The following is a 23269-nucleotide window of genomic DNA, read 5'->3' as shown; positions in this document are numbered from 1 at the left end:
AATAAGATGAAGATCTGAGAAATAGAGTGTGATGCACAAGAAATGTCAAGTAGATCAGAAGACAAATAGGTTAGAAGGCTAATAAAAATTTGACCTTTTTATTTTTTAACCACAAGAGGGACACTTACAATAATGGTGATCTATTCTCTCATCATACAAAGAGGTAACCGTAGAGCAGAAATTCTGTAATTTCAAAGCTAGAATTCTCATATCGCAGAAGGACAAAACTCCAGCCACAAGTCACCTACAAAACCTCTAAGTATGTCCTAAAACAGATTAAAAAGTAATTGGGATATTAACAAAATTTTTAAAAGTAATTAAAATATAGGACAACATAGATAATGTTAATTTGTGGTTTTCTAAATAAATATATAAGCTGTCCTTGAGGGATCAATTTCGATTTGAAATTGATACTGTGGCACAGGACAATGTGGCCAAGAGAGTGTTTTGTCAATAGGCTCAAGGATCCCCTCAATAACTGGACTTCTAAGTGGCTTACTCTAGGTAAGCCTATTTAGAAGTGGCAAATTTTGTGTCCCTAGGAGAAAAGAAACCATTACATCGGAGCCCCACTAGTCTTTGCCTGCCTGAGGGTAACAGGAAGGAAAAAGAGAACAGGCCTGAGCTAAGTAGACTGTTAGGGGTGATAGCTGCTATTTATAACTGACCCCAGACCAAGTCTGTATGCAAATCTATCTCTAAGTCTACCCATTTCAGCTCTAAAGGAAGTGGGAAGAAAGATGACTGTACCCTATCAGGGACTACCACTTTTAAGAAGAGAGGGACATTTGGAAAAGCATAGTTCTTGATATTAATTATTTAAATGAAGACTATCTCCTATTCTGCAGATATTGTTCCCAAAAACTCTATCCTCACTCCCAACCCACCAGCACAAAAACAAGTGAAGAGCATGATTGGTTCATGTTAGGACATAACCAGAGATCCTCTTGTAACTTGGGTCAGTGCATTCAGGAAGTAGCACTACATGCTAAAAAGGAGATAAAAGCCAAGAAATAGGTGGTCAAGATGAGTAAGCAGAGAAAGCATCAGACCATTAAGAGCTTCTTTGGGGGCAAGGTAGATCAAAATACACCCTCAGAAGAAGATTATAACAAACTCAAAGCTCTTACAACCAAAGCTTCCAAGAAAAATATGAATTGGTCTCAGGCCATAGAAGTGCTCAAAAAAGGATTTTGAAGAGAAAGTAAGAGTGGTAGAGGGAAAATTTAGAGAGGTAGAGGATAAAATGGAAAGAGAAATGGGGGTGATACAGGAAAGACATGAGAAAAAAGTCAACAGCTTGAAAATCCAAATTGGCCAAAAGGAAAAATAAGTACATAAACTCTCTGAAGAAAATCATTGCTTAAGAATTAGGATAGAGTAAATGGAAGCTAATGACTTTGTGAGGAATCAAAACAAAATAAAGCAAATTCAAATGAATAAAAAAATAGAGGGCAATATGTAATATCTCCTTGGAAAAACAGCTGACCTGGAAAATAGATCCAAGAGAGATCATTTGAAAATCATTGGACTACTTGAAAAACATGATCAAAATAAGAGCTTAGAAATCATCTTCCAAGAAATTGTCATGGAAATTTCCCTGATATTCTAGAAACAGAAGGTAAAATAGAAATAGAAAGAATCTACCAATCACCTCCAGAAAGAGATCCCAAAAGGAAAACTTCCAGGAATATTGTAACTAAATCCCAGAGATCCCAGGTCAAGGAGGAAATATTGCAAGCAACTAGAAAAAAGGAATTCAAATACTGTGGAGCTACAGTCAGGATAATACAAGATTTAGCAGCTTCTACATTAAAGGACTGGAGAGTATGGAATATGATATTCTTGAGGGCAAAAGAACTGGGGTTTCAACCAGAAATCATCTACCCAGCAAAACTGAGTATATTCTTTTAGGGGAAATATGGGACTTCAATGAAAAAGAGGACATTTAGGCATTTGTGATGAAAAGACCTGAACTGAATAAAAAATATCACTTTCAAATACAAGATCATAGAGAAGCATAAAAAGGTAAACAGGAAAAAGAAATCATGAGGGATATTAAAGGGTTAAACTGTTTACATTCCTACATGGGAAGATAATACTTCTCTTAAGAACTTTCTCAGTATTAGGGCAGCTGAAAGGAATATATTTACACAGAGGTCATAGGTGTGAATTGAATATAAAGGGATGATATCTGTAAAGCATTTATTTTTTGTTTATCCTTGTTTTTTTGTGGTGCACACAGAGTATGATGGCTTATGTCTGGGGCTGGATATGGGTTCAGGGCCTCCTGGATCCAGGGCTGTTGCTTTGTCCAGTGTGTCACCTAGCTGACCCATGATGACATCTTTCAAATACAATTAAGGGGTAAGAGGAATACACTGGAAGAAAGGGAAAGGGAGAGGTGGAAGGTGGTAAAGTAGCTCACACAAAAGAAACAAGAAAAAGCTTATGGAATGGAGGGGAAGATGGGGAAGAAGCAGGGGAGTGAGTGAACCCTACTCCCATCAGAATTGTCTCAAAGAGGGAATAACATACACACTCAAGTGGCTATAGTAATATATTTTGCCCTGAGGGAAAGTGGGAGGGGAAGGGGATGGGGGAGCAGAGGCAAAGGAAGAGAGGGCAAATTGGGAGAGGGGACAGTAAAAAGCAAAACACTTTTGAGGAGGGAAAGGGTGAAAGAAGATAGAAAATAGAGTAAATATCAAGGGGAGAGAATAAGATGGAGGGTCATACAGTTAGCAATAGTAACTGTGAAAGAAATGATGAGCTGGATGCTATCAGAAGTACATAAGAAAAATGCAAACCATCAACAGAGAAAGAACTGATGGTATCTGAATACAGATTGAAGTATAATTTTATTTGTTAGTTCCTCTTTCTAAAGTTATTTTGTCTATTTTCTTTCACAACCTGACTGATGAAGACATTTTGCATTACTGCACATGTGTGACTTATATTGAATTGCTTGATTTATTAGGGAGGGTTGGGGAGAGAGGGAGGAAGAAAATTTAGAACACAAAGTTTTAAAAAATTAAAGTGAAAATAATTGTGTTTTTTACATGTTACTCGGGGAAAATTCTAAATTAAAAAATAAAATGATCTCATTCTACTGGCTGCATGGTTATATATTGATGGAATTATAAAATCAAGTAGTTCTTAGGACATTTTCATTCTGCCCCCAGAAAGCACAAAACTAAGGAGAAAAAATAAGAATGTAGGAGATATGTAAAAAGAAACTCCCTCCACCAAACCCCTAATACACTCATGTTACTAAATGAATCAGATCTTGGGGAATAAAAGTCCATCTTGTTTGCTGACAAAGATAACATTCTACCCTATTAATGGTAGAAAATTTCAGCCTAACATATCATCAATGTGTGTGTGTGTGAGTGTGTGATGTGTTGTGAGTTGTGTGTGTGTGTAAACGCTGCATGGGAAGTATCCCAAATCATTGTAAGCACAAGGGATCCAGAGTTAGAATAAGAGGAACCAGGAAAGGATCATTGTCTCAAAGTGGAATCTGAAACTCCCTCCTCACTACAAAATGAAGAGGTGGGTGGTAGTAGAATTCAGAAGCTCTCACAAATAAAAAAGAGGATGAAGTTTATTTTACAAAATTTCTACTGGATTTTTTGTTTTGTTTTGTAATTTTGTCTGTTAAGGAAGCCCTAGGAACTATTAATGCACTGGAATAAGTTCTGCTAACTACACTTCAATTCATTTATTTCAAGAATGAAGGCTATTGCTTTGCAACAAGATAAACACAACTTAATAAATAGTATGGGAATATTTTAGATAAATGATAGCAATTCAGACAACAATGAAGATGCAGCTATCACTTCCAAGGAGATCAAATAATTCATTTCTCTCCTGGAAGAATCCTAGCAAGTCCAGCAGCATCCTGTAGTGTAGAAAAAATGTCATATATAGGATAAAGATATATTTTCCAATCTTTCAAGTCTAAGCTAAGTCTTTTGTTCTACTTCTTAGTCATACAGCACCTGGAAACATAAAGGGTAAACTACTTCCTAGCTCAAACTGCAAGACATATCCCTTCTATAACAAGACAGACTAGCCAGGAATCATAATGGCTGAATTGCCAAATGAAATTCCTTGTAGGACATTCATGGAGGTTGAATCTCCAGCAAAGCTCAACTGTTTATGACAACTATATCTAGACTTGTCATATTCCCAGCAGGAGAAATAAGAAGGGGGAATCAAGGCTTAAATGGTATTTGAGACAACTTTCTGAATTCAGAAGTCCAGCAATAGAGAGAAACATGGCTATTGAAATTCTGGTTGGAACCAAACTATAACTTGAAAGTCACATTTTCATTGGAAAGTTGTAGGTACCCATTCAAATACTAAAGATGCTTCACATTCACAAAATACCTTATACTTTGCAAAAAGTTTTCCCTCATAATAACACTATAAGATAGATTATGCAAGGACTAGAATCATCATTATTTTATAGGTGAAGAAATTGATGTTCAAAGAAAGTAAGAGACTTGCTTAAGATCAAACATCAGGTGGCATGCTCAGGTGTCTGTCTCTGGACTTCTGATTCCAAAGGTCAAGAGTTCTTATACCCATGGCCAATCATACTCCCTTCTGTTCTTCAAACTGTCAAAAATCTGTGGTTTCATAAGCCTGGATGTCCCCTACAATGATAGAAATCATAGTATATGCTTTCTATGTTAGTTATGAGCTCATATGGCAAAAAGTCTACATACATACACACAGACACAAGTGATTAAAGTTTAAAACAGCTTTTATGAAACTTTGGAAATACTGTCTTGCATAAAGCTTTAGCCTTTTTTGTAACCATGCATGCATGCATGCATGCATATGTGTGTATCTCTATAGCTATATAGGTATGTATGCAAATGTATACAAATATACATGAGTTATCTCTGCTGGCAGCTACATGGCATATTGGATAGAGAATTGCCCTGGAATCAGGAATATGAGTTTGAAACTGTTCTCAGACACTTACTACCTATGTGACCCTGATCAAGTCACTTAACTTCTGCTTGCTTTAGTTTCCTTATCTATAAAATGGGATAATAATAGGTCCTACTTCCCAGGGTTGTTGTAAGGATTAGATAAGATAATAATAGCTCTTAGCACAGTGTCTGACCCATAGTAAGCATTATATAAAGCCAGCTATTATCATTATTATTTCTACATGTATGTACAAGGACAAATGTATCTCTAGGCTATATGTGTATAGTGTATATAACTATATATACACACACATATATAGCATATGTCATATTGTATGTGTGTGTATATATATATGTATGCACACACACACACACACACACACACATATATATATACATACACAGATAGCATGTCCCAAAAGTCTTAGCACATTTTTTTTTGCTTAGACTTCCACTAAGCCTTTTGGAAAACCTTATATGTGTATAAACAGTATCTCTCTCTCTCTCTCTTTCTGTGTGTGTGTGTGCATATATGCAGACCCAATGCTTTTAGAATATACATAAAAGTGTATATGTAGCAAGTTTATTATTATTTATCTTTAAACCTTAAGCTGTACTAAGATTTTTTTGGACATCTTTTATATAAGGAGTTACCTAAATTTCTATTTCCTCTTCCAATGAGGTCTGGCATAGAGGCAGCCCTGGATTCTTGAATGGATATTACAGATGAACCCAAGCCCCAAACTGAGTGGTCTTACCAAACTCTGAAGGATTTGAGTATAAAGCAAAATGATCATTTTTGCTTCCGCACCTTTATCTTACAAATTGTGTTTACTGAATTAGGCTGCATTTTGTAAAATATTGCTACTTATACATTAATGGTTATTACACCTGGTTTGGCAGTAAGTATTTATAATTAAAGTATATACAATATTAATAAAGAATTGACCTTGTGGCATTTAACACAAGCAGAAAAAAAAAAACAGTGAAATTTTGTCTCTACATTATCTATACTGGCCTAAGGGGAGAGTTCTCACCAATGGAAAAGCATTTTGAACCTAGAGTGCAAGCCAAGAATGGTGCTTGCCTCCTGATCTGAGACTTTTTCCTCTTTTGATAGAGGTGGCTCTTACACAGTGATCAAAGCTAATTGGCTAACATCATTCAATTCCATTGGTTGCTGTGACTTGAGGGTGGTCCATATTAAAATGAGCTCTACTGGGATGACTCAAAGGTCCCCTGAGGGGAAAAGTCAAAGTCCAGATGGGTTTGGCTTAATCCTCTCAATTCACTGAGCTAGTCAAAGAGTCTATTCTCCATTTCTATTGTACTGCCCTCCCTCCTTGCCCTACAAAAAACAAAAACAAAAATAAAAAAAAATGAAAGATGAACAACAGCACATTAGACAGAAAAATATTTTAAATATGATGTTACAGTCTATTGTACTACACTGTACAGGATTAGAATTGAAAAGAGATTTTGCTGGGCTTTCTAAAGTGGGAGATAGAAAAGCAAAAAATTGGATCCCCAAGGAATGCATTATTAATAATTATTTTATCACAAAATTTAATTTCTAATCACTCTGCTGAGTAGATCTTTTGCTCTATCTAAATAAGCACTATGCCAAAGGTTTCAAAATGTGTTCATTCCCACTCCTGCTTCTTCATGTTATTCCGTTCCCCCTAAAATACCTTTCTCAAATATTTCCTGAAGCATATCTCTGACATTCTTTCAAATTCAGCTCTAAATCTACTTCTAGATGCCATTCAGTACTGAACCTGACTTCGTTTTATTCAATCTGCTACTCAACAGCCTTTACACGCTCAATTAATTCTTGTATTATTTTTTACTTGCTTATAGGTCAATTCCACCACTCATAAAAGGCATTGAGTCTGGAAAGCAAGCCCCATGGACACTCTTCAATTTCTCTGAGGCTTATTAGCAAAAATTATGGAGTTTAAAAACTATTGATGTAACATTTGGAACTATGGATAAGATATAAAACAAAAGGAAAGACTGACATTTTCTGGTTGATCACTTTAATGACATGCTAGGTAACTACAAGTGACAAACGTTATAGACCTATCATCTGTCTAACAATGAGTAAAATTGTTCTTAAGTAACGAGGTCAACTAAGTGGCACAGTGGGATAGAGAACTGGGCCACGATCAAATCTGGCCTCAGACACTTAGTACCTATGTGACTTTGGAAAAGTCACTTCCCTCTGTTTGCCTCATTTTTCTCATCTGTAAAATGACCACTGCAGTATCTTTGCCAAAAATACCCAAAATGGGGTCATAAAGGGTCAGACAAAACTAAAATAACTGAACAAGAACAAAAAGGTCAGTAAAAGCAATAGCACTTGGTAGAAGCTTGTTTCTTTTATAGATCCCTTATCTTCTCTCAGTCATACCTCTTGCCACTCAAATTGAATATCACAGGTTTTTGTTTCATCCATTGGCCTCAACTTCTCGCAATCTATCCACGTATAAGCAAAGCTGAATGAATGAGCTAGCTTAATCAAAACAAAACTGTTTATATATAGTATTAGGACATATATTTAGATATTCTTGCAACAGTACAGGTGTTAAGATATTCTTGGTTGAGCTGTTGATCTTTGACTCGGAGCTTTTAAAGTTCTGCATTCCCGAGTCTGCTCATTTGTTGCCACAGCTGAACACTATGTTCTTACTTATCCACTATCATTAGAATTAATGGAACACATTCAACTTTACAAATTAATTTAACTTCTTAATTCCAGTCAGTAAATGAGAAGGTTAATGCCGCCACTTTTTATAGATTTACTGCTAATAAGATTTTTTGCTTAATATTATTTCCAGAGGTGAAATGATTTAGACATCAAGCCCATTTTTGAGCTCTGAACTCAGCACCAAACTACAAAAACAAAAAAATTCTCAATGAAATTTCTACGCTCCTGATACTGCCCAATTAGGAAAGAATAAATATGGGCATTATATAGTAAATTGCATAAACTACCTTGATTTTCATTAAGAATGTTAAGCTCCTTAAGAGTAAAACCATTGAGAAATGCAAATTAAAACAACTCTGAGGTACCACCTGATACCTTTCAGATTGGTAATATGACAAAAAAGGAAAATAATAAATGTTGGAGAAGCTATGGAAAAATTGGAACACCAATGCATTGTTGGTGGAGCTGTGAACTGATCCAACCATTCTGGAAATCAATTTGGAACTATGTCCAAAGGGCTATAAAGCTATGCATAACCTTTGACCCAGCAATACCACTATTAGGTCTTTTTCCCCAAGAGATCATAAAAAAAGGGAAAAGTGTTATAGATTGCATAATTGCTTCAACTCTGTAGGAGGGGAATGTAATATTATATATATATATATATATGTATATGTATATATATATGTATATGTATATATATATATATATATAAAGTTTTGAGTACGAGTTATATTTTGAAGAACTCTCACTGTTTAATTTGATCATTGACAATGCTATGCTAAGAATTAGTGAAAATCCAGCTAAAGAAGTAAGCCCAGAGACAACCAGACTCCAGACCAGAGTCCAGTGTTCCTGATGACATCTCAACACTCCAAGAAGACAAGATCTCAAAGACTTTAAATGAACACTTTGATTTTGTTGTTTTTCTTTTTCCCTTCTGTTAAAATATACACCATTTGTAACATGTATTCTCTGCAGAGGCCCTCCCTCTGCAGGCAGTGTCAAAACTCCAGTTCATGAGGGATCACCTTTCTGGACAAAATTTCCCCCTTCTGCTTTTCCTATATTGTTATCTACATATTGTTTGTTAGCATAGGATGTTATATTCTGTTATTTTTTGCTGTTTCATCAAGGAAACACTGTTCCTAGAAGAAACAAAGGGGGAAATGTGTTAAGATAATGGAGTTTGGTAGATGCCCAGGGGTCTGACTTGATTGATTTAGAAGTGTTTGAATTGGGTGTGAATGAGAAACCACTAAGTATACACTTAAAAGAGTGTTCTCAAGAGGCTATGGACTGCTGCATCAGCAGGAGACAGCTCCCAGCCAATCAACATGAAGAGCCTCCCATTTCTATGAGGAGGACACAAAGTAGGAAGGGGATGCTGGCTGAGGGTTTACTTCCTCTTGGGTTTGAGACATCGGTTTGGTGGCAGGACTTCAAGTGGGTGATTAGGAAGGCTAGAATGTCCATGTTATAAGGAATCTGATCTCAATATTTCTCTCTCTTTACTATCTTATATCTTTTAATAAACCCTTAAAAGCCTAAACTCTTGGTGAATTTATCAGTGATTTTAGCAAGTTTCTCCCCAAAACTGGGGGGGACACATTAGAACCCACATTTAGAATTTTAAAATACACAGGACCCATAGGTACAAAAATATTTATAGCTGCTCTTTTTGTGGTGGCAAGGAATTGGAAATTGAGGGGATGCCCATCAAGTGGGGAATGACTGAACAAGTTGTGGTATATGAATGTAATGGAATACTATTGTGCTATAAGAAACGATGAGCAGACTGACTTCAGAGAAACCTGGAAGGACTTACAGGAACTGATGCTGAGTGAGATGAGCAGAACCAGGAGAACATTGTACACAGTATCAATGACATTGTGTGTTGATCAACTGACATAGACTTGACTCTTCTCAGCAATACAATGGTCCAAGATAGTTCCAAAGGACTCATGATGGAAAATGCTCTCCAAATCTGGAAAAAAAAGAACTATGGAATCTAGATGCAGATTGAACCACACTATTTCTATTTTTTTTTGTTTTGGTTTTTTGGTTTGTTTGTTTTTCCTTTTTGCTCTGATTCATTTTTCACAGCATGACTAATGCAGAAATATGTTTAATGTGATTGTACATATATAACCTGTATCAGATTGCTTGCTGTCTTGGGGAGGGGGAAGGGAGGGGAGGGAGGGAGAAAAATTTGAAACTAGAAGTCTTATAAAAACAAATGTTGAAAACTATCTCTACATGTAACTGGAAAATAATAAAATACTTTTGTGGAAAATTTTTTAAATAAAATAAAAAAGAGTAAAACCATTGACTTGTACATGCTTAATGAATATTTATTGAATCAAACTATCCAAAAATAGTGATGATCAGAGGAAATTTAAAGTTCTGAATTCTAGCTGTGGAACACTTACAGTAATATTGAGATCAAGGGAACAAAGAAAAAGCCAGTTTGTCTGGAGAAATAATATGTTAGTCAACAAACATTTATTGTTTTTGAATTGATATAAAGCACAGAAGTGAAAGAGTAAAAGTCCCTCCCCCCAACACCTGCTGGAGGTGAAAATATATAATTTTTATAACAGGTTTTTAAAATATATTTCAAAATGAGTGTACAGACTCACAGGCTGACTTTTTTTTTTACTGATGGTCTGTCAGGATTTAGTCTTCATTGGAGAATTTACTAATTAAAGAGTATGTACTTGAAATGTTAGATTCTTTTCATATCTTCATTTCAATGTGACAAGAGAACTTCACGACAGCTAAATCATCCCAAACAGTCAGTAATGCACCAAATGCATGTCAAGTCTAATTGAAAGAGGAAAAAGAACAGACCCATTGCCTCTTTTCACTTATTTGCTAATACTCTAGCAATATAAGTTTAATGGACTTCAAGCTCAGTAGGAATCAATAGTAAGATCTGGTGGAGCACTGACCGTGGTGTCAGGAAGATGGGAGTTCAAATCTGCCTTCAGACACTTGACACTTACTAGCTGTGTGACCCTGGGCAAGTCACTTAATCCCAATTGCCTCAAACATCCAGGGCCAGAAGGGTCAACAAGGAGAAATGGGTAGAAGTGGTAATGAGGCAAATTTAAGCTCGATATAAAGGAAACACATTCTAATGATTAGAACTATTCAAAATGGAAAAGGCTGCCCTTGGAAGAGAAGGGAGAAGAACAAGCATCTATTAAGAACCTGCTATGTACCAAGCTGTGCTTAGTGCTCTACCAATATTATTTCACTTATGGATTCTTCCTTCCATGAGGTCTTCAAATAGTTTGAATCACCACTTGTTGTCTGTGTTATAGAAGAGATGCTTATCCAACAGTGGGTTAGACTAGCTGACCTCTGAGGCCCGTTCCAACTCTAATTTTGTGACTGATTCTATCTTTTGAGAAGCCATATAAACCTTATCTTTTTTAGGTAAACTAAAATTCTAAGATCACACTCATATGGCTTGAGAACGAGTTAGTAACTGGAGAGTGGATGAAATTAGTATTTTAGTAAGTCAGTTGCTGATTTCTAATAGGTTTGTAATTTCTCTTTTCATTCTAATGGCCAAATTGACTACATGTCCTTCCATTGCAAGGGTTATAAATGGCTCTTCTCCTTCTCTTCTTACTTCTCATCTTCTCCCTTCCCCTCCTCCCTTTCACTCTCCCCCCTCCCTACCCTTCTCCACTTCCTTCTTTCCTCACTTCCCTCCCCCTCCTCTTATTCTTCCTCCTCCCTTTCCTCTCTGAAAACCTTGGGGTGAGGAGGGGGTAATAAGAGATTGAAAAGATGTGAACACCCTCCCCAAATTCAGTAACTAATTTTTGGTACAATTATATTTTCCCAGGTCTATCTCCAGCTGCTTTTTCATCTGTTCTTTTTTCTTTTTTCTTGCAACCAGTCTCTAAGATCTGTGGGTGGAGGTAAATCTCAGCTTCACTGTATCTTGTATTCACTTTTAGAAATCTCAACAGCAGGGAGCTTGTTGAATTTCACCATCAGGGGTGTCAGAGATTTTTGCAACTTCTCAGGTCTTAGCATCATCTCTTCTGTGATAACTTCAGTAACATTGTCTGCTTCTGCTCGAGAAATAACTGATGAATTCCTAACAGGAGGATGCAATAGACGATGAAATTAGAAACTACAGTTCACAAAAATGAAAGCTATGTCAGACAAGTTGTAAATTATGTTGGTTTTTAATTTTTAAAAATGTTTCAAATTATACACATTCTTTAACATTTGAGTACTATGTTTCATGGTTCTGAAAGGTTCTGGCTATAAACACTTCTATTCCAGTATAATGGGAGGGGTTTCTTGGCTTGTGATTGTCTCGATTCAATCCAGTACAACTTCAAAAACATTTATTAAGCACTTACCATGTGGAAAATATGATGGATAGTAATTATCATATTAGATTTTGAGTCAGAAGAATATGGGTTTAAATCTCATTGTTGATGCTTCCTGGCTATGTGACTATACATTTACTACATATGTTACTCTAGGCAAGTCTCTTCCTATATATGAATCTGTTTTTCATCCCATCACTTCTTTCTACCTGAATCACACAGACACAAAAAATGAGATTGAAATAATAATGATAATGGATTGGACTGATGATTTCCTTGGTATAGGAAATTCTCATGAAAGGACAATTCAAAGCAGGTCAGCATCTCTTCTGCAAATTACAGTCTTATCTTCCAAGTGAACCAAAAAACGAAGTGATTTACCAAGTCACACATCCAGTTTGCATGGGAGGAGGAATTTAAACTCAGTTTTTCACAAGGGATGTCTAATATCTATTAATGGCATAATGTATTATCTGTTATTAAAGCTGATGAAGTTAGAGAGTCCTTCTAAGCCACAGAAGAGCTAAAGCTAATCAGGTATCCACCTTGAGTCCAGTACAACATGGTGAGCTCCTGGGATTGGAGAACCACTAAGATGTCTAAGAAAGGGAAAATCAACTCAAGCAGGAAAAAAGCAGTTCAGAGATTCCATGCCAGTCAGTATTGGGAATGGTTGATGCCCTTCTAGATTAGGGGAGATACAGAGACACAGTCTCAGAAAACAAATATATGTATGAATGAAAGAGAAAGGAGAACCCAGGTCTTCCAAGCTTTGAAGAGGGTTGTCTATCCACTATAGAACACGGATACTCTTCATAAAATGTAAATATTTGTTAATAATAATAGTTCATAATTTATAACATCTTAAAGTTTTCAAAGCACTTTACATGCTTTATTTCCTTTCATTCTCAGAAAAAACCCTATGAAGTAGATATTATTATTCCAATCTTTAGAGAAGGTGAAACTAAGTCTTAAAGAGGTTACATATGACTTCCCTTGGCTGTACAGCTAGTCAGTATATAAGGTGGGATTTAAACCCAGGTTTTTCTACATCCAGGTTCAGCAATCTACATACTCTGCCTGAAGGTCATGGTCCTGCTAGAATGATATATAAATACAAAGATTTAAAAACCTTTGACCAAGAAGAATACACCATGTCTCTCCTCAGTGATTCTATTTCCAGACTTACTATTCGGTTGCCTGAAATAATTTATCTCTTTATTGCCTATTCCTACAATCCCCACCTTATCCCATATCTAATAAGATAAAGAAAAGGATTATTATACTTGCATGGAGTTTTACTATTTGTAAATTATAATTCTAGCCTCTAAAACACTTATGAACAGGTGTTATTATATGTACCTAGAGAGTGGGATTTTATATTTTTTTCAGTTTATCTATGGATATTACTACCTTGATGTAAAATGTACTCACAACTATTTTTCTGTTCTTTCAGCTCATATCAATTGCTCCTTAATGGATACATGCCTTTAGGCATCCTTAGGACAGGCAGGCAAAATAATATAATCATACTTCATCCATTTAATCAATTTCTTGGCAAAGAATTCATCCCAGTTTGATGTCATGACTAATGAATTTATGATCAAAGAGATATAAATTCTGTATACAATTTTCCTTTAGAACTATATTTTAAAAAACAATTGAGGAAAAATTAAAATATCAGTAAATTCAGCAAGGAGTGGGGGGAGTTAGTCAAGTACCAAGAGAGCAAGAGAAATTCTCCTCCCATTGGCTTTCTTCTATGCATCTGTGAACATAATACCAACACCAAGTATTTCATTTAATGCATGTTCAAGTTAAGTGAGAAATTAATTTTCAGTGCCCTGGTGGTCATCATCTTTTTCCAGCAGGACTCAAAGAGTTTTCATCAAAGAAAAGTAACAAGCCTCCTGATGTCTTCCTTATTTGAAATCATAAAGTATTATTTAACAAAATTAGGGCACCTTGAATTAAATCTTTCTCAATATTTGAGGGTATAATAAAGGGAAAAATTTACTCACTCTTCCCTCAACCCTTTGCAAATTTCTTTGGCCACATCATTTCCCACTTTTCTCCCCCTTGAATCACTTGTCCAAAATCATTGAACTACTCTAAAAGTTTGTCAGAGAAATTGAGTATGGGGTGATTATAAAAGCACTGACCTTGCTTTCAAGTTCCATTTCTGCTTCTCATTCCCTGTTGGACTATGGATAAGTAACTCCAACTCTTTAAGTTTCAGGTACCTAATCTTTAAAATGGGGAGAATAATATTTACATCAGTTATCTCTTGGTATCTGAGAACTTCACACATATACATATGCATATATCTGTGTGTATATTATATATAATGTGTGTTTAAGGACAGACAGAGACAAAGGTAGAGAGACAGAAAGAGAGAAGAGGAAGAAGAAGAAGATGATGATGATGATGGAGGAGAAGAAGGAGAAAAGGAAGATGATGATGCTGCTGATGGTGGTGGTGGTGGTGATGGTGATGATGATGATGATTTGTACCTGAAATGAATTCATCTGAATATGAGATCATGGGAAGGGAGACAACAAAAAGGGTATTCCAACTGCAGGAAGCCAAGTGGGGGAAGGGAGGCAGTAAATTCAGGAAGAGGAGGCATTCCATCCCCCAAGAATTCAGCCACTAAATCTGTAAGGGGCAAAAAAGAAGACTTTCTCTAGGTGACCTTACTAGCTCCCCTGGATTCACCTATCATTTTGATGGAGAAGAATTTCAAATCTATGTATCTGAACTTCACCTTTCAATCTCCAATGCTACAACTCCAATTACCTGTTAGCCATATTCACCTGAGTGTTCTGTGAGTATCTCAGACTCAACATTTCTAAAATAGAGATCATTGTCTTTTCCCCTATACCACTCTTCATCCTAACTACCCTGTGTCTAAACATAGTACCACTGTTCTACTCAGGTTGGAAGCCTAGAAGACATCTTGGAATCCCCACTATCATTTACCTCCCCAATCAAATCAGTTGCCAATTACTATTGAATCCTTAATATCATTCATATCCTTGGGGCAGCTAGGTAGAGCAGTGGATGGAGCACTGGTCCTGGAGTCAGAAGGACCTGAGTTCAAATCTGACCTCAGACACTTGACACTTACTAGCTTACTAGTGACCCTGGGCAAGTCCATTAACCCCAATTGCCTCACCAAAAACAAAACAAAACAAAATATCATTCACATCCTTTCCCTTTTCTCTATTCACAACACAACCACTCTAGCCCAAGGCCTTATAACTTCTCACCTGGCCAATTGTAGCAGCTTTCTAATTGATTTCTCTGCATTTAGCTTCTGCTGTCTCTGATCTACACTCTGCACAGCTGCCAAATTAATATTTCTAAAGCATACATCTAAAGCACATCACTCCCCTATTAAAGATACTTCAATGGCTCTTCATTGTCTCTATGATCAAATATAAACTCTTCTTAACATTTAAATTCCTTAAGAGTCTGGCTTCATTCTATGCTTCTAGGCTAATTACACATACTTTCCCTTCACACATTCTACATCCCAGCCAAAATGCTTTACTTTCTCTTCTCCAGATATGATATTCCATTTTCCAACTTTACTTTGTCACTGACCATGCCTCATTCCTGCAATGTTCTCAGAAACCCTAGTTCCCTTCAAGACTCAAATTGGGTGACAACTCTTTCAAAAATACTTTCCTGATCCCCTCAGTTATTAGAGCTATGTGTACCCAAGTAGCTATGTGAATGATTTTATTTATTTATATTGTATAAATATTGTTTTTATTTGGCTGTGTACATCTATGTCTCAAGTTGAATGTAGATCATTGATTGCAGGGAATTTCTTGCTTTTGTCGTTTTATCCCCAGTGAGAAACACAGTGAATGGCACAAATTTGGATCTTCCTGAAAGCTTTATTTATTGATTGGTTGCTTGATCAAAGGTGGACTATGGTAGAAAAATAAAATAGAATTGGTGGGCTGTCCTGCCACATGGTGACATAGAGCAACGGAGGACCACAAGTCAAGGTTGGAGGTTAATAAATACAGAAATCATATTGCTACATACAGTTCCACAGAGATGGGGGGAGGCAAACATCTAGTTGGAAAGCAATGACATAAATGTAAAATCTTATTATTGAGCATTTAAAATAGTACAGTGTACCTATAAATGCTTAATAAATCTTGTAGGATGAATATTAACTAATGATATTTCCTGAACATAAAATGGTATGAACAGTGGTTGAGCTTTCAGGGGTTCCAACAAGGAAAAGATATACTTTTAGCTTGATGCTCTAATCATTCTGTGACAGTAGCATCTAGGAGTGACTTATCTGCAAAATGGCTATCCTTCCCTGCAGTCTGTCCTTCCCTTCATGTTAGTAATAAATTACCTGTTCATAAAAACATAAAGAGAATTGCATGTTTGCATAAAATAAAATCTGAGAATTTATGACAAAAAAAACCAATTTTTTAAAGTAAAAGCTGTGATTTTCAATGGGCTCTCTACCAATATATGTATATGCAGGTGTTGGGTTTTGTGAGTTGCTGTGATTAAGAAAAGCCATCACTTGGGCAGATTTTTAGTCATCCCCTCTCCAAATTTAGCAAGAGTAGTAGCTAGACAGCAGAAACACAGTTTATTAATAATTGGGTAGTGCTCGAAACCCTTCCTTGGAACCTTGGTAGATTTTGGGAAAGTTTGCGCTATGTTGGAATAGTCATCAATCAGTCAACAAATATTTATTAAACACTATTGCCAGACACTGTACCAGGTGTTGGGGATGCAAGTACAAGGAATAAAATAATCCCTCCTCACAAGGAACTTACATTCCTATGGGGGAGGCCACATTGAGACATCAGCATAATATGTTAGTAAGGACTGGAAAAGAAAGATTTGATAAGCTTTCCATTTTTTTTTTTACTTACTCCCTTCAGTAATCTAATGCATAGGAGGATTCCAATGATGTGGGAATTCTCTCTTGCAGTGACAGTCACAAATCTCCTTGCCTCATTCATTCTATGAAATTCTTGTTCATTTGTTTTACATAAATTCCCCCTGCCCCATAGAGATATAACCAGCATACTAAAAATCTTCTCTTGGTTCTTTTAAGATTGAAGCAGTAGCCCGGTTATCACTAACTGATCATTATGCTACCTCTTGTTCTTACAGGACTCACCCAAATTCTTTTCTGGTCATATGGGTCCTAGGCCTCATCCTAGGAGTCAAGGACTCCTATGGGTCATAGGAGAATAGTATCTCAACAGAGACTCTATGTTGTAGTCATTCTTGCTAACTGGCTCTCCCTCATTTCCTGTCTCCAGTTATTTGCACTGTATATTCCCCATCCTGAGGATATTCTCCTATTCACCGCTTACTTCTCTGAATCCCTTGCAAATTCCTAGCTTCTTTCAAGATTCAGCTCAAACAATCATATTTCCTTCAGCAAACCTTCTCTGGTTTTCCAAGCTGTTAATAGTTTCCTTACCATGTCTACTCGTCATCTATTTCTGTTTGTATCAGTTTATGTCTATGTCACCTTCCCCATTAGATTATATATATACAAGGACTCTTTTTGCTTTTCTTTGTATCCCCAGAATTTTAGTACATTTCTTGGCTCAATAGCGAGAGTTTTACTGATTGATTGATGTGTCACTGGTGGCATCTTTTTGCTGTTTCTTTTATTGAAGTCATCACTGTCAACTAATGCCTACCATGTGCCTCTCTTGTCCTTTGGCTCACCTGAAGTTTTGATCCTTCAGAGCTCATGAGGCTTATCAAAAATATATTTCATTTTTGTGTGTTTTATTCTTCTATTTACCGGTAACTGAAAACATACATCAGAAAGAATGAAGTTGGCATTCTTCATGATCCCTTCCTTTAAAAAAGGAATAAATGGCTTTATATTTTCAAATTCAAATTCTTTATTTTCGGTTTTAAAATTCTTCCCCTCTCAAATTGAGAAGACAAAAAAAGCAAAATTCTTTACAAATACATTTATTCATGGAAAACAAGTTCTTGCATTAACCATGTCCAAAAAAAAGAAAGAAAGGAGATAAATTATGTTTTAATTTGTACTCTGAGTCCATTGGCTTTTTACATAGCTAGCATATTTCATCATGAAACCTTGAGAATTGGTATTAGTCATTGTGGTGATCAGACTTACTAAGGGCAGAGAGCTATATTGTTAATTTTTTCTTTTTTACTTTATACTTATATTTCTACATGTTGTTGTTTGTCCTTCATTCTTGAAGAAAACAAATGACATCAGGAAGGTGATGTTTTAATTTGCAAGTAAATTGGATTAAGTGAGGCAGGGCTGTTGTAGAATTACTGGCCTCATTCTCTCCTCCAGAGCCATCTGGGTCCAGTGGCAAGACTGTGTAATGGTGTACACAGGAAGACTGGAGATGGCCCCAGATGCAGTGGAAGACTTTGGTCTTTTTAAGCAAGTCTTTCTCAGATCTCAGCCTCCACATCCTCCTTTATCAAGACACCGTTCCCACCCTGAGGCCCAGCTCTCTTGTTTGCAACTACCTGCTCTGACCATTAATTTAGGGAAAGGACCCAGCTTACACTCTTCTCATGTTATACATTTCTACATGTGTTCATTCCCCAAATATCTTATTTCCACAATCAAAACGAAGCCATAAACTATGATAATCGTGGCATGTTTTACAAGTCATCATGCTTCATGCACAAAAGAAATCTCTCAGAAGATGAAACAGTATCAAAATGAGAAGTAGGTGGATTCACTATGCATTAAGTAGTAAAAATCTGACTGTTAGTCATTTCCTGCTTAATATAACCTGTGATTTTTGCTCACTCGACTAGCTGACCCATAAGTTTGAGATGATAGGGAAGAACTGAAAGAAAAGATGCAAAAGATTTTTTTAAACTTGTGATATATTGAAATTCTAGCCATGTTTTTTGCAACTAAATTTTCTCTCCAACAACAGTATGGTCAGTAAGGAGAGAAAAAATGGTCATGTTTGTGAGGGGTAGGAGGTGGGAAGAAGCATGTAAACAATTTAGTGAATTAATTTTTACTCCATGAGTTGCTATGTTTGAATGTTGCTGAAAAGTAATTCAGCAAAATCAATCTGGCTATTGCTACATATACACAAACCATTTGCTAAAATTGCCTAGTTACAAAACACTGTAGTGTTTGCCTGCTTGTTTGTACAGAGCTTTATTTTTACAAGCTGAATTGGCCAATAAGAATTAAACAAACCATAGAAACAGTACATACTATCTTCTCTTGGAAAAGGACCATCATTTCTTTCCAGTACCTCAACTAGTGCTATGAAATGGTGTACTTATATTTCATAGGGGTCTAGAATTTGAATCTGAATAGTAGCTAAGAAAAAAATCTAGTCCAAAAGCCACATTTTCTAGATGAGGAAACTGAGGTTGAAGGAGGGGAAGGATCTTGCTCAAGATTTGAAAGAATAATAAGTTACAAGGGTATAATTATAATACCCTTTTTTGCCTTATGACAATTACAACTATTGCCTCCTACTTGATGCTGTCTAGGGTTGACTCTGGGCAAAATTGTGACTTGCTATCTGTTCAACAACTCAAGAAATAATTAATTAAGTACTAGGCTGTGTGACCCCTGGGCAAGTCACTTAACCCTCATGCCCTGCAAAAACAAAAAGAAAAACAAAAAAATGATTAATTAAGTACCTATTATTCACAAGGAACTGTGTTAAGCCTTGGTGATTCAAAGATGTAAATAAAACAATTCTTGTCCTCAAAGGGCTTGCATTTGACTGGCAGTACATGTTATTAAATATCTTTGATTAAGGACTGAGATGAATCCATATCGAGGTACTTTCCTTAGAAAGAAATTCATTTGATATCGACAATTAAAAAAACAACATGAAGGAGCAGCTAGGTGGTGCAGTGGATTAGAGTACCAGCCCTGGAGTCAGGAGGAACCTGAGTTCAAATCCGCCTCAGACACTTAACACTTACTAGCTATGTGACCCTAGGCAAGTCACTTAACCCCAATTGCTTCACAAAAAAATTTAAAAAAAAATTTTTAATACAACATGAAGCAGTGGTGGAGCAAATTTGATAAATGAGGGGAAGGGACAAAATAATACCCTGCCCCCCCCCAAAAAAGGGCAATATCACTCTCCTATTCAAAAACCCCTCTGTGGCTCCCTATTGCCTCAAGAATAAAATCTCAAGTTCTCATCCTGACTTTTAAACCCACAAGCTGGGTCAAACTAACCTTTCCCAGACTTATGATCCATACAGAAGCATGTAGCAGAGATACCTGGGTCTTACCCTTCTATAAGACTAAACATATGAGGTTCGTGTGTGCCTATACATACCCAGACAGAAGGCAGACTCCTTACAGCTAACTGCACAGTGGATAGAAGGTAAAACAAAAGTCAGTCAGGAAGACAAAAATTCAGATCTCAACTCAGATATTGAATCTCTCTGGGCAAGTTATTCACCTCTTTCTGCCTCAGTTTTATCATCTGTAAGATAGGGATAATAATAGCATCTATCTCACATATTATATTATGAGGATCACATGAGTTAATATATGTAACATATTTTGTAAACCTTAAAAGTGCTATATAAATGCTAACAATTATTATTTCACACACCAAACACTTTCCTCATTGGGAAGGTAGGACTCATCAGGAAGGAAATGTTTTTTGGTGAGGCAATTGGGGTTAAGTGATTTGTCCAGGGTCACACAGCTAGTAAGGGTCAAGTGTTTGAGGCCGGATTTGAACTCAGGTCCTCCTGAATCTAGGGCCGGTGCTCTATCCACTGCACCACCTAGCTGCCCTAGGGAAGGGAGATTTGATGGATGTCCTAGATACTCTGATCCAAAACTATGAGAATAACCTCATATTTATATAAAGCTTTGAGGCTTAGAAATCAAAGCCATCATAAGAACCCTGTGAAGTACATAATATAAGAAATATTATGCCCACTTTACCAATAAGGAATTTGAAACCCTTTTAGGATGTTACTTGACCATGATTACACAGCTAGTAAGTGCCCTCAGGTGGAATATAAACCTAGATTCCTGACTTCAAATCTTGCACTCTATCCATTGGTGGCACCAATTTAGTAGGAAAGATGATAAAGAGTGCTATTGGAAAAGGGGAGATTATAGATTTTCTTAATGGTCTACAAATGACATACTCTATGGTTTGCTGTTATTTTTATTTTCAGGTTAAATAAAAGCTGCTTTATATTCAATATCTTGTTAGCCTGAATTCCTGTGGGGGGAGGAGTGATACCTGAGAAACTTTTTTCTGGAAAAGCAAAATGAGATGGATATTGACATTCGCAGAGTTTTCCATGAGTTTGGGTCATGAGGTCAGGCCAAGGAATTTCTATTGTATGGTAAACCATAGAATTAATATAGTCATTGGGTTTCCCTAGATGAAGGCATGAGCAAAATGGATTTAAGAAAGATTCCACCTACAGCTATATGAACCTAGCTCCGTGTATCAGAAGCCTGGACTCAGCTGGCTCAAAGGTTTTATTTATATATAGTTGACCATTACTCATTATACATTCTAGCCCAACTAACTAAAAGGTGTCCTGAACTCAACATTCTTTGGCTTTTCTGTGCTTTCTTACAAACTATTCACATACCCTGCAAGAAATCCTTTCTTAGCTCCACACTTTGAAATCAATAGTTTCCTTTAAAGTCTCAGATTATATGCCACTTGCTACCAATTTTTCTGATTTTCCAGCTGATGATATTTACTCTCTCTAAATTATCTGGCATATCTGTGTGTATACTACACTCATTCCCCATTACTACCATGCTCAAATAAAAGTTTAGCTCCCTTGAGGGCAGAAACTTTTGTCTTTTTTCATTGTACACACAACTATTAATATACTTCCTTGAAAGCATTAGGATTTAGATTGTTTTAAATGAATTAAATGGAATGGAGAACAGCATGGGTACAACCAAAAGGGCATTGGATTCTGGGACCATACAGTTGATAGAGCACTGGCCCTGGAATCAGAAGAACCTGAGTTGTAATCTGGCCTCAGACACTTGACACTTACTAGCTGTGTGACCTTGGGCAAGTCACTTAACCCTCATTGCCCAGAAAAAAAAACACACAAAACAAAGCACCACAGCACTAGTATAAATATATAGGAATGTGAGAGGGATACTGTAATTATAACTAGACGAGAGAGAGAAAGAGAGAGAGATAGAGAGAGAGAGAGAAGTGAAGGAGTGATAGTTTGAAGGGTTATTTTTAATTGAGCCTATAGTTTCATTGGTATAAAAAGTTACTCATAATAAACTTCTTTTATCAAGCTTATCGAGCATCTTCACTGAAATATTATAATCTTATGGAATTGGCTGGGACACAAAAAGTCATGTGATTTGCCTATTATTCTCATAGAGAGCATATGACAGATATTCATGACTGCAGCCAACTCCAACTACTATCCATACTGCCTCTTCATACAACTGAAGGTAGATGTAAAGAAAGAACTGAAATTAGCCTGAGATTCATGGGCTGCCTAGTCCTGCATCAGAAAACTTTGTTCAATAAGTCATGTCCCTTGGACACAAGGGTGTCATAGGTAATTAGGACCTCTTAACAATCTTACACAGTACACCTGAATTTGAGTCAAAAAACTTTTTTCTCAAGTTAAGCGTGAGTACAATCAGAATATATCCAAATGATATAAGCTCCTTCTGCATGCGGAATCCATTCCTAGGGCAGGAAAGACATCTGAGAAAGAGAGAGAGAGAGAGATTAAAAAGAGGATCACCTAACTATCAAAATCAAATTGAAAGAAGTGTGGCAGGGTGGAGGCGTGTTAATTTGAATTTTTGAACCAAATTCAAAAAGAAAATGTTCTCATAAGGTCATTTCAGGTCATTGTGGCCCTATACTAAGGGTTTCACATTTCTCTTCAACTTTTACATAAAGGAAAAACATTTTTGGTTTATTTAAAATCATTCTTTTTAAAACGGTGGTTCTTGTGTGATTAAGTTTGGGAATGAGGAACTCATCATCAATGGACCTTGTAATAATGAGGGGGAGGCTTAAGCTGGAGTCTAGTCTTATGTCTTCTAAGGACCAGACAGCAGAAGCGATTCCTATAAAAGATTCCTACTCTAATGTCAGTCCTTTATACATACTCTCTCCTCAAATTACCTGGCATATCTGTGTACATGCTACTCTCATTCCCCCCACTACTCAGGTCAGTCCTTTCACACATACTCTCCTGATGAAACTGAG

Source organism: Dromiciops gliroides, chromosome 2 (assembly GCF_019393635.1).
Source record: "Dromiciops gliroides isolate mDroGli1 chromosome 2, mDroGli1.pri, whole genome shotgun sequence".
NCBI classification, from domain to species: Eukaryota; Metazoa; Chordata; class Mammalia; order Microbiotheria; family Microbiotheriidae; genus Dromiciops; species Dromiciops gliroides.
This window is presented reverse-complemented; position numbering follows the sequence as displayed.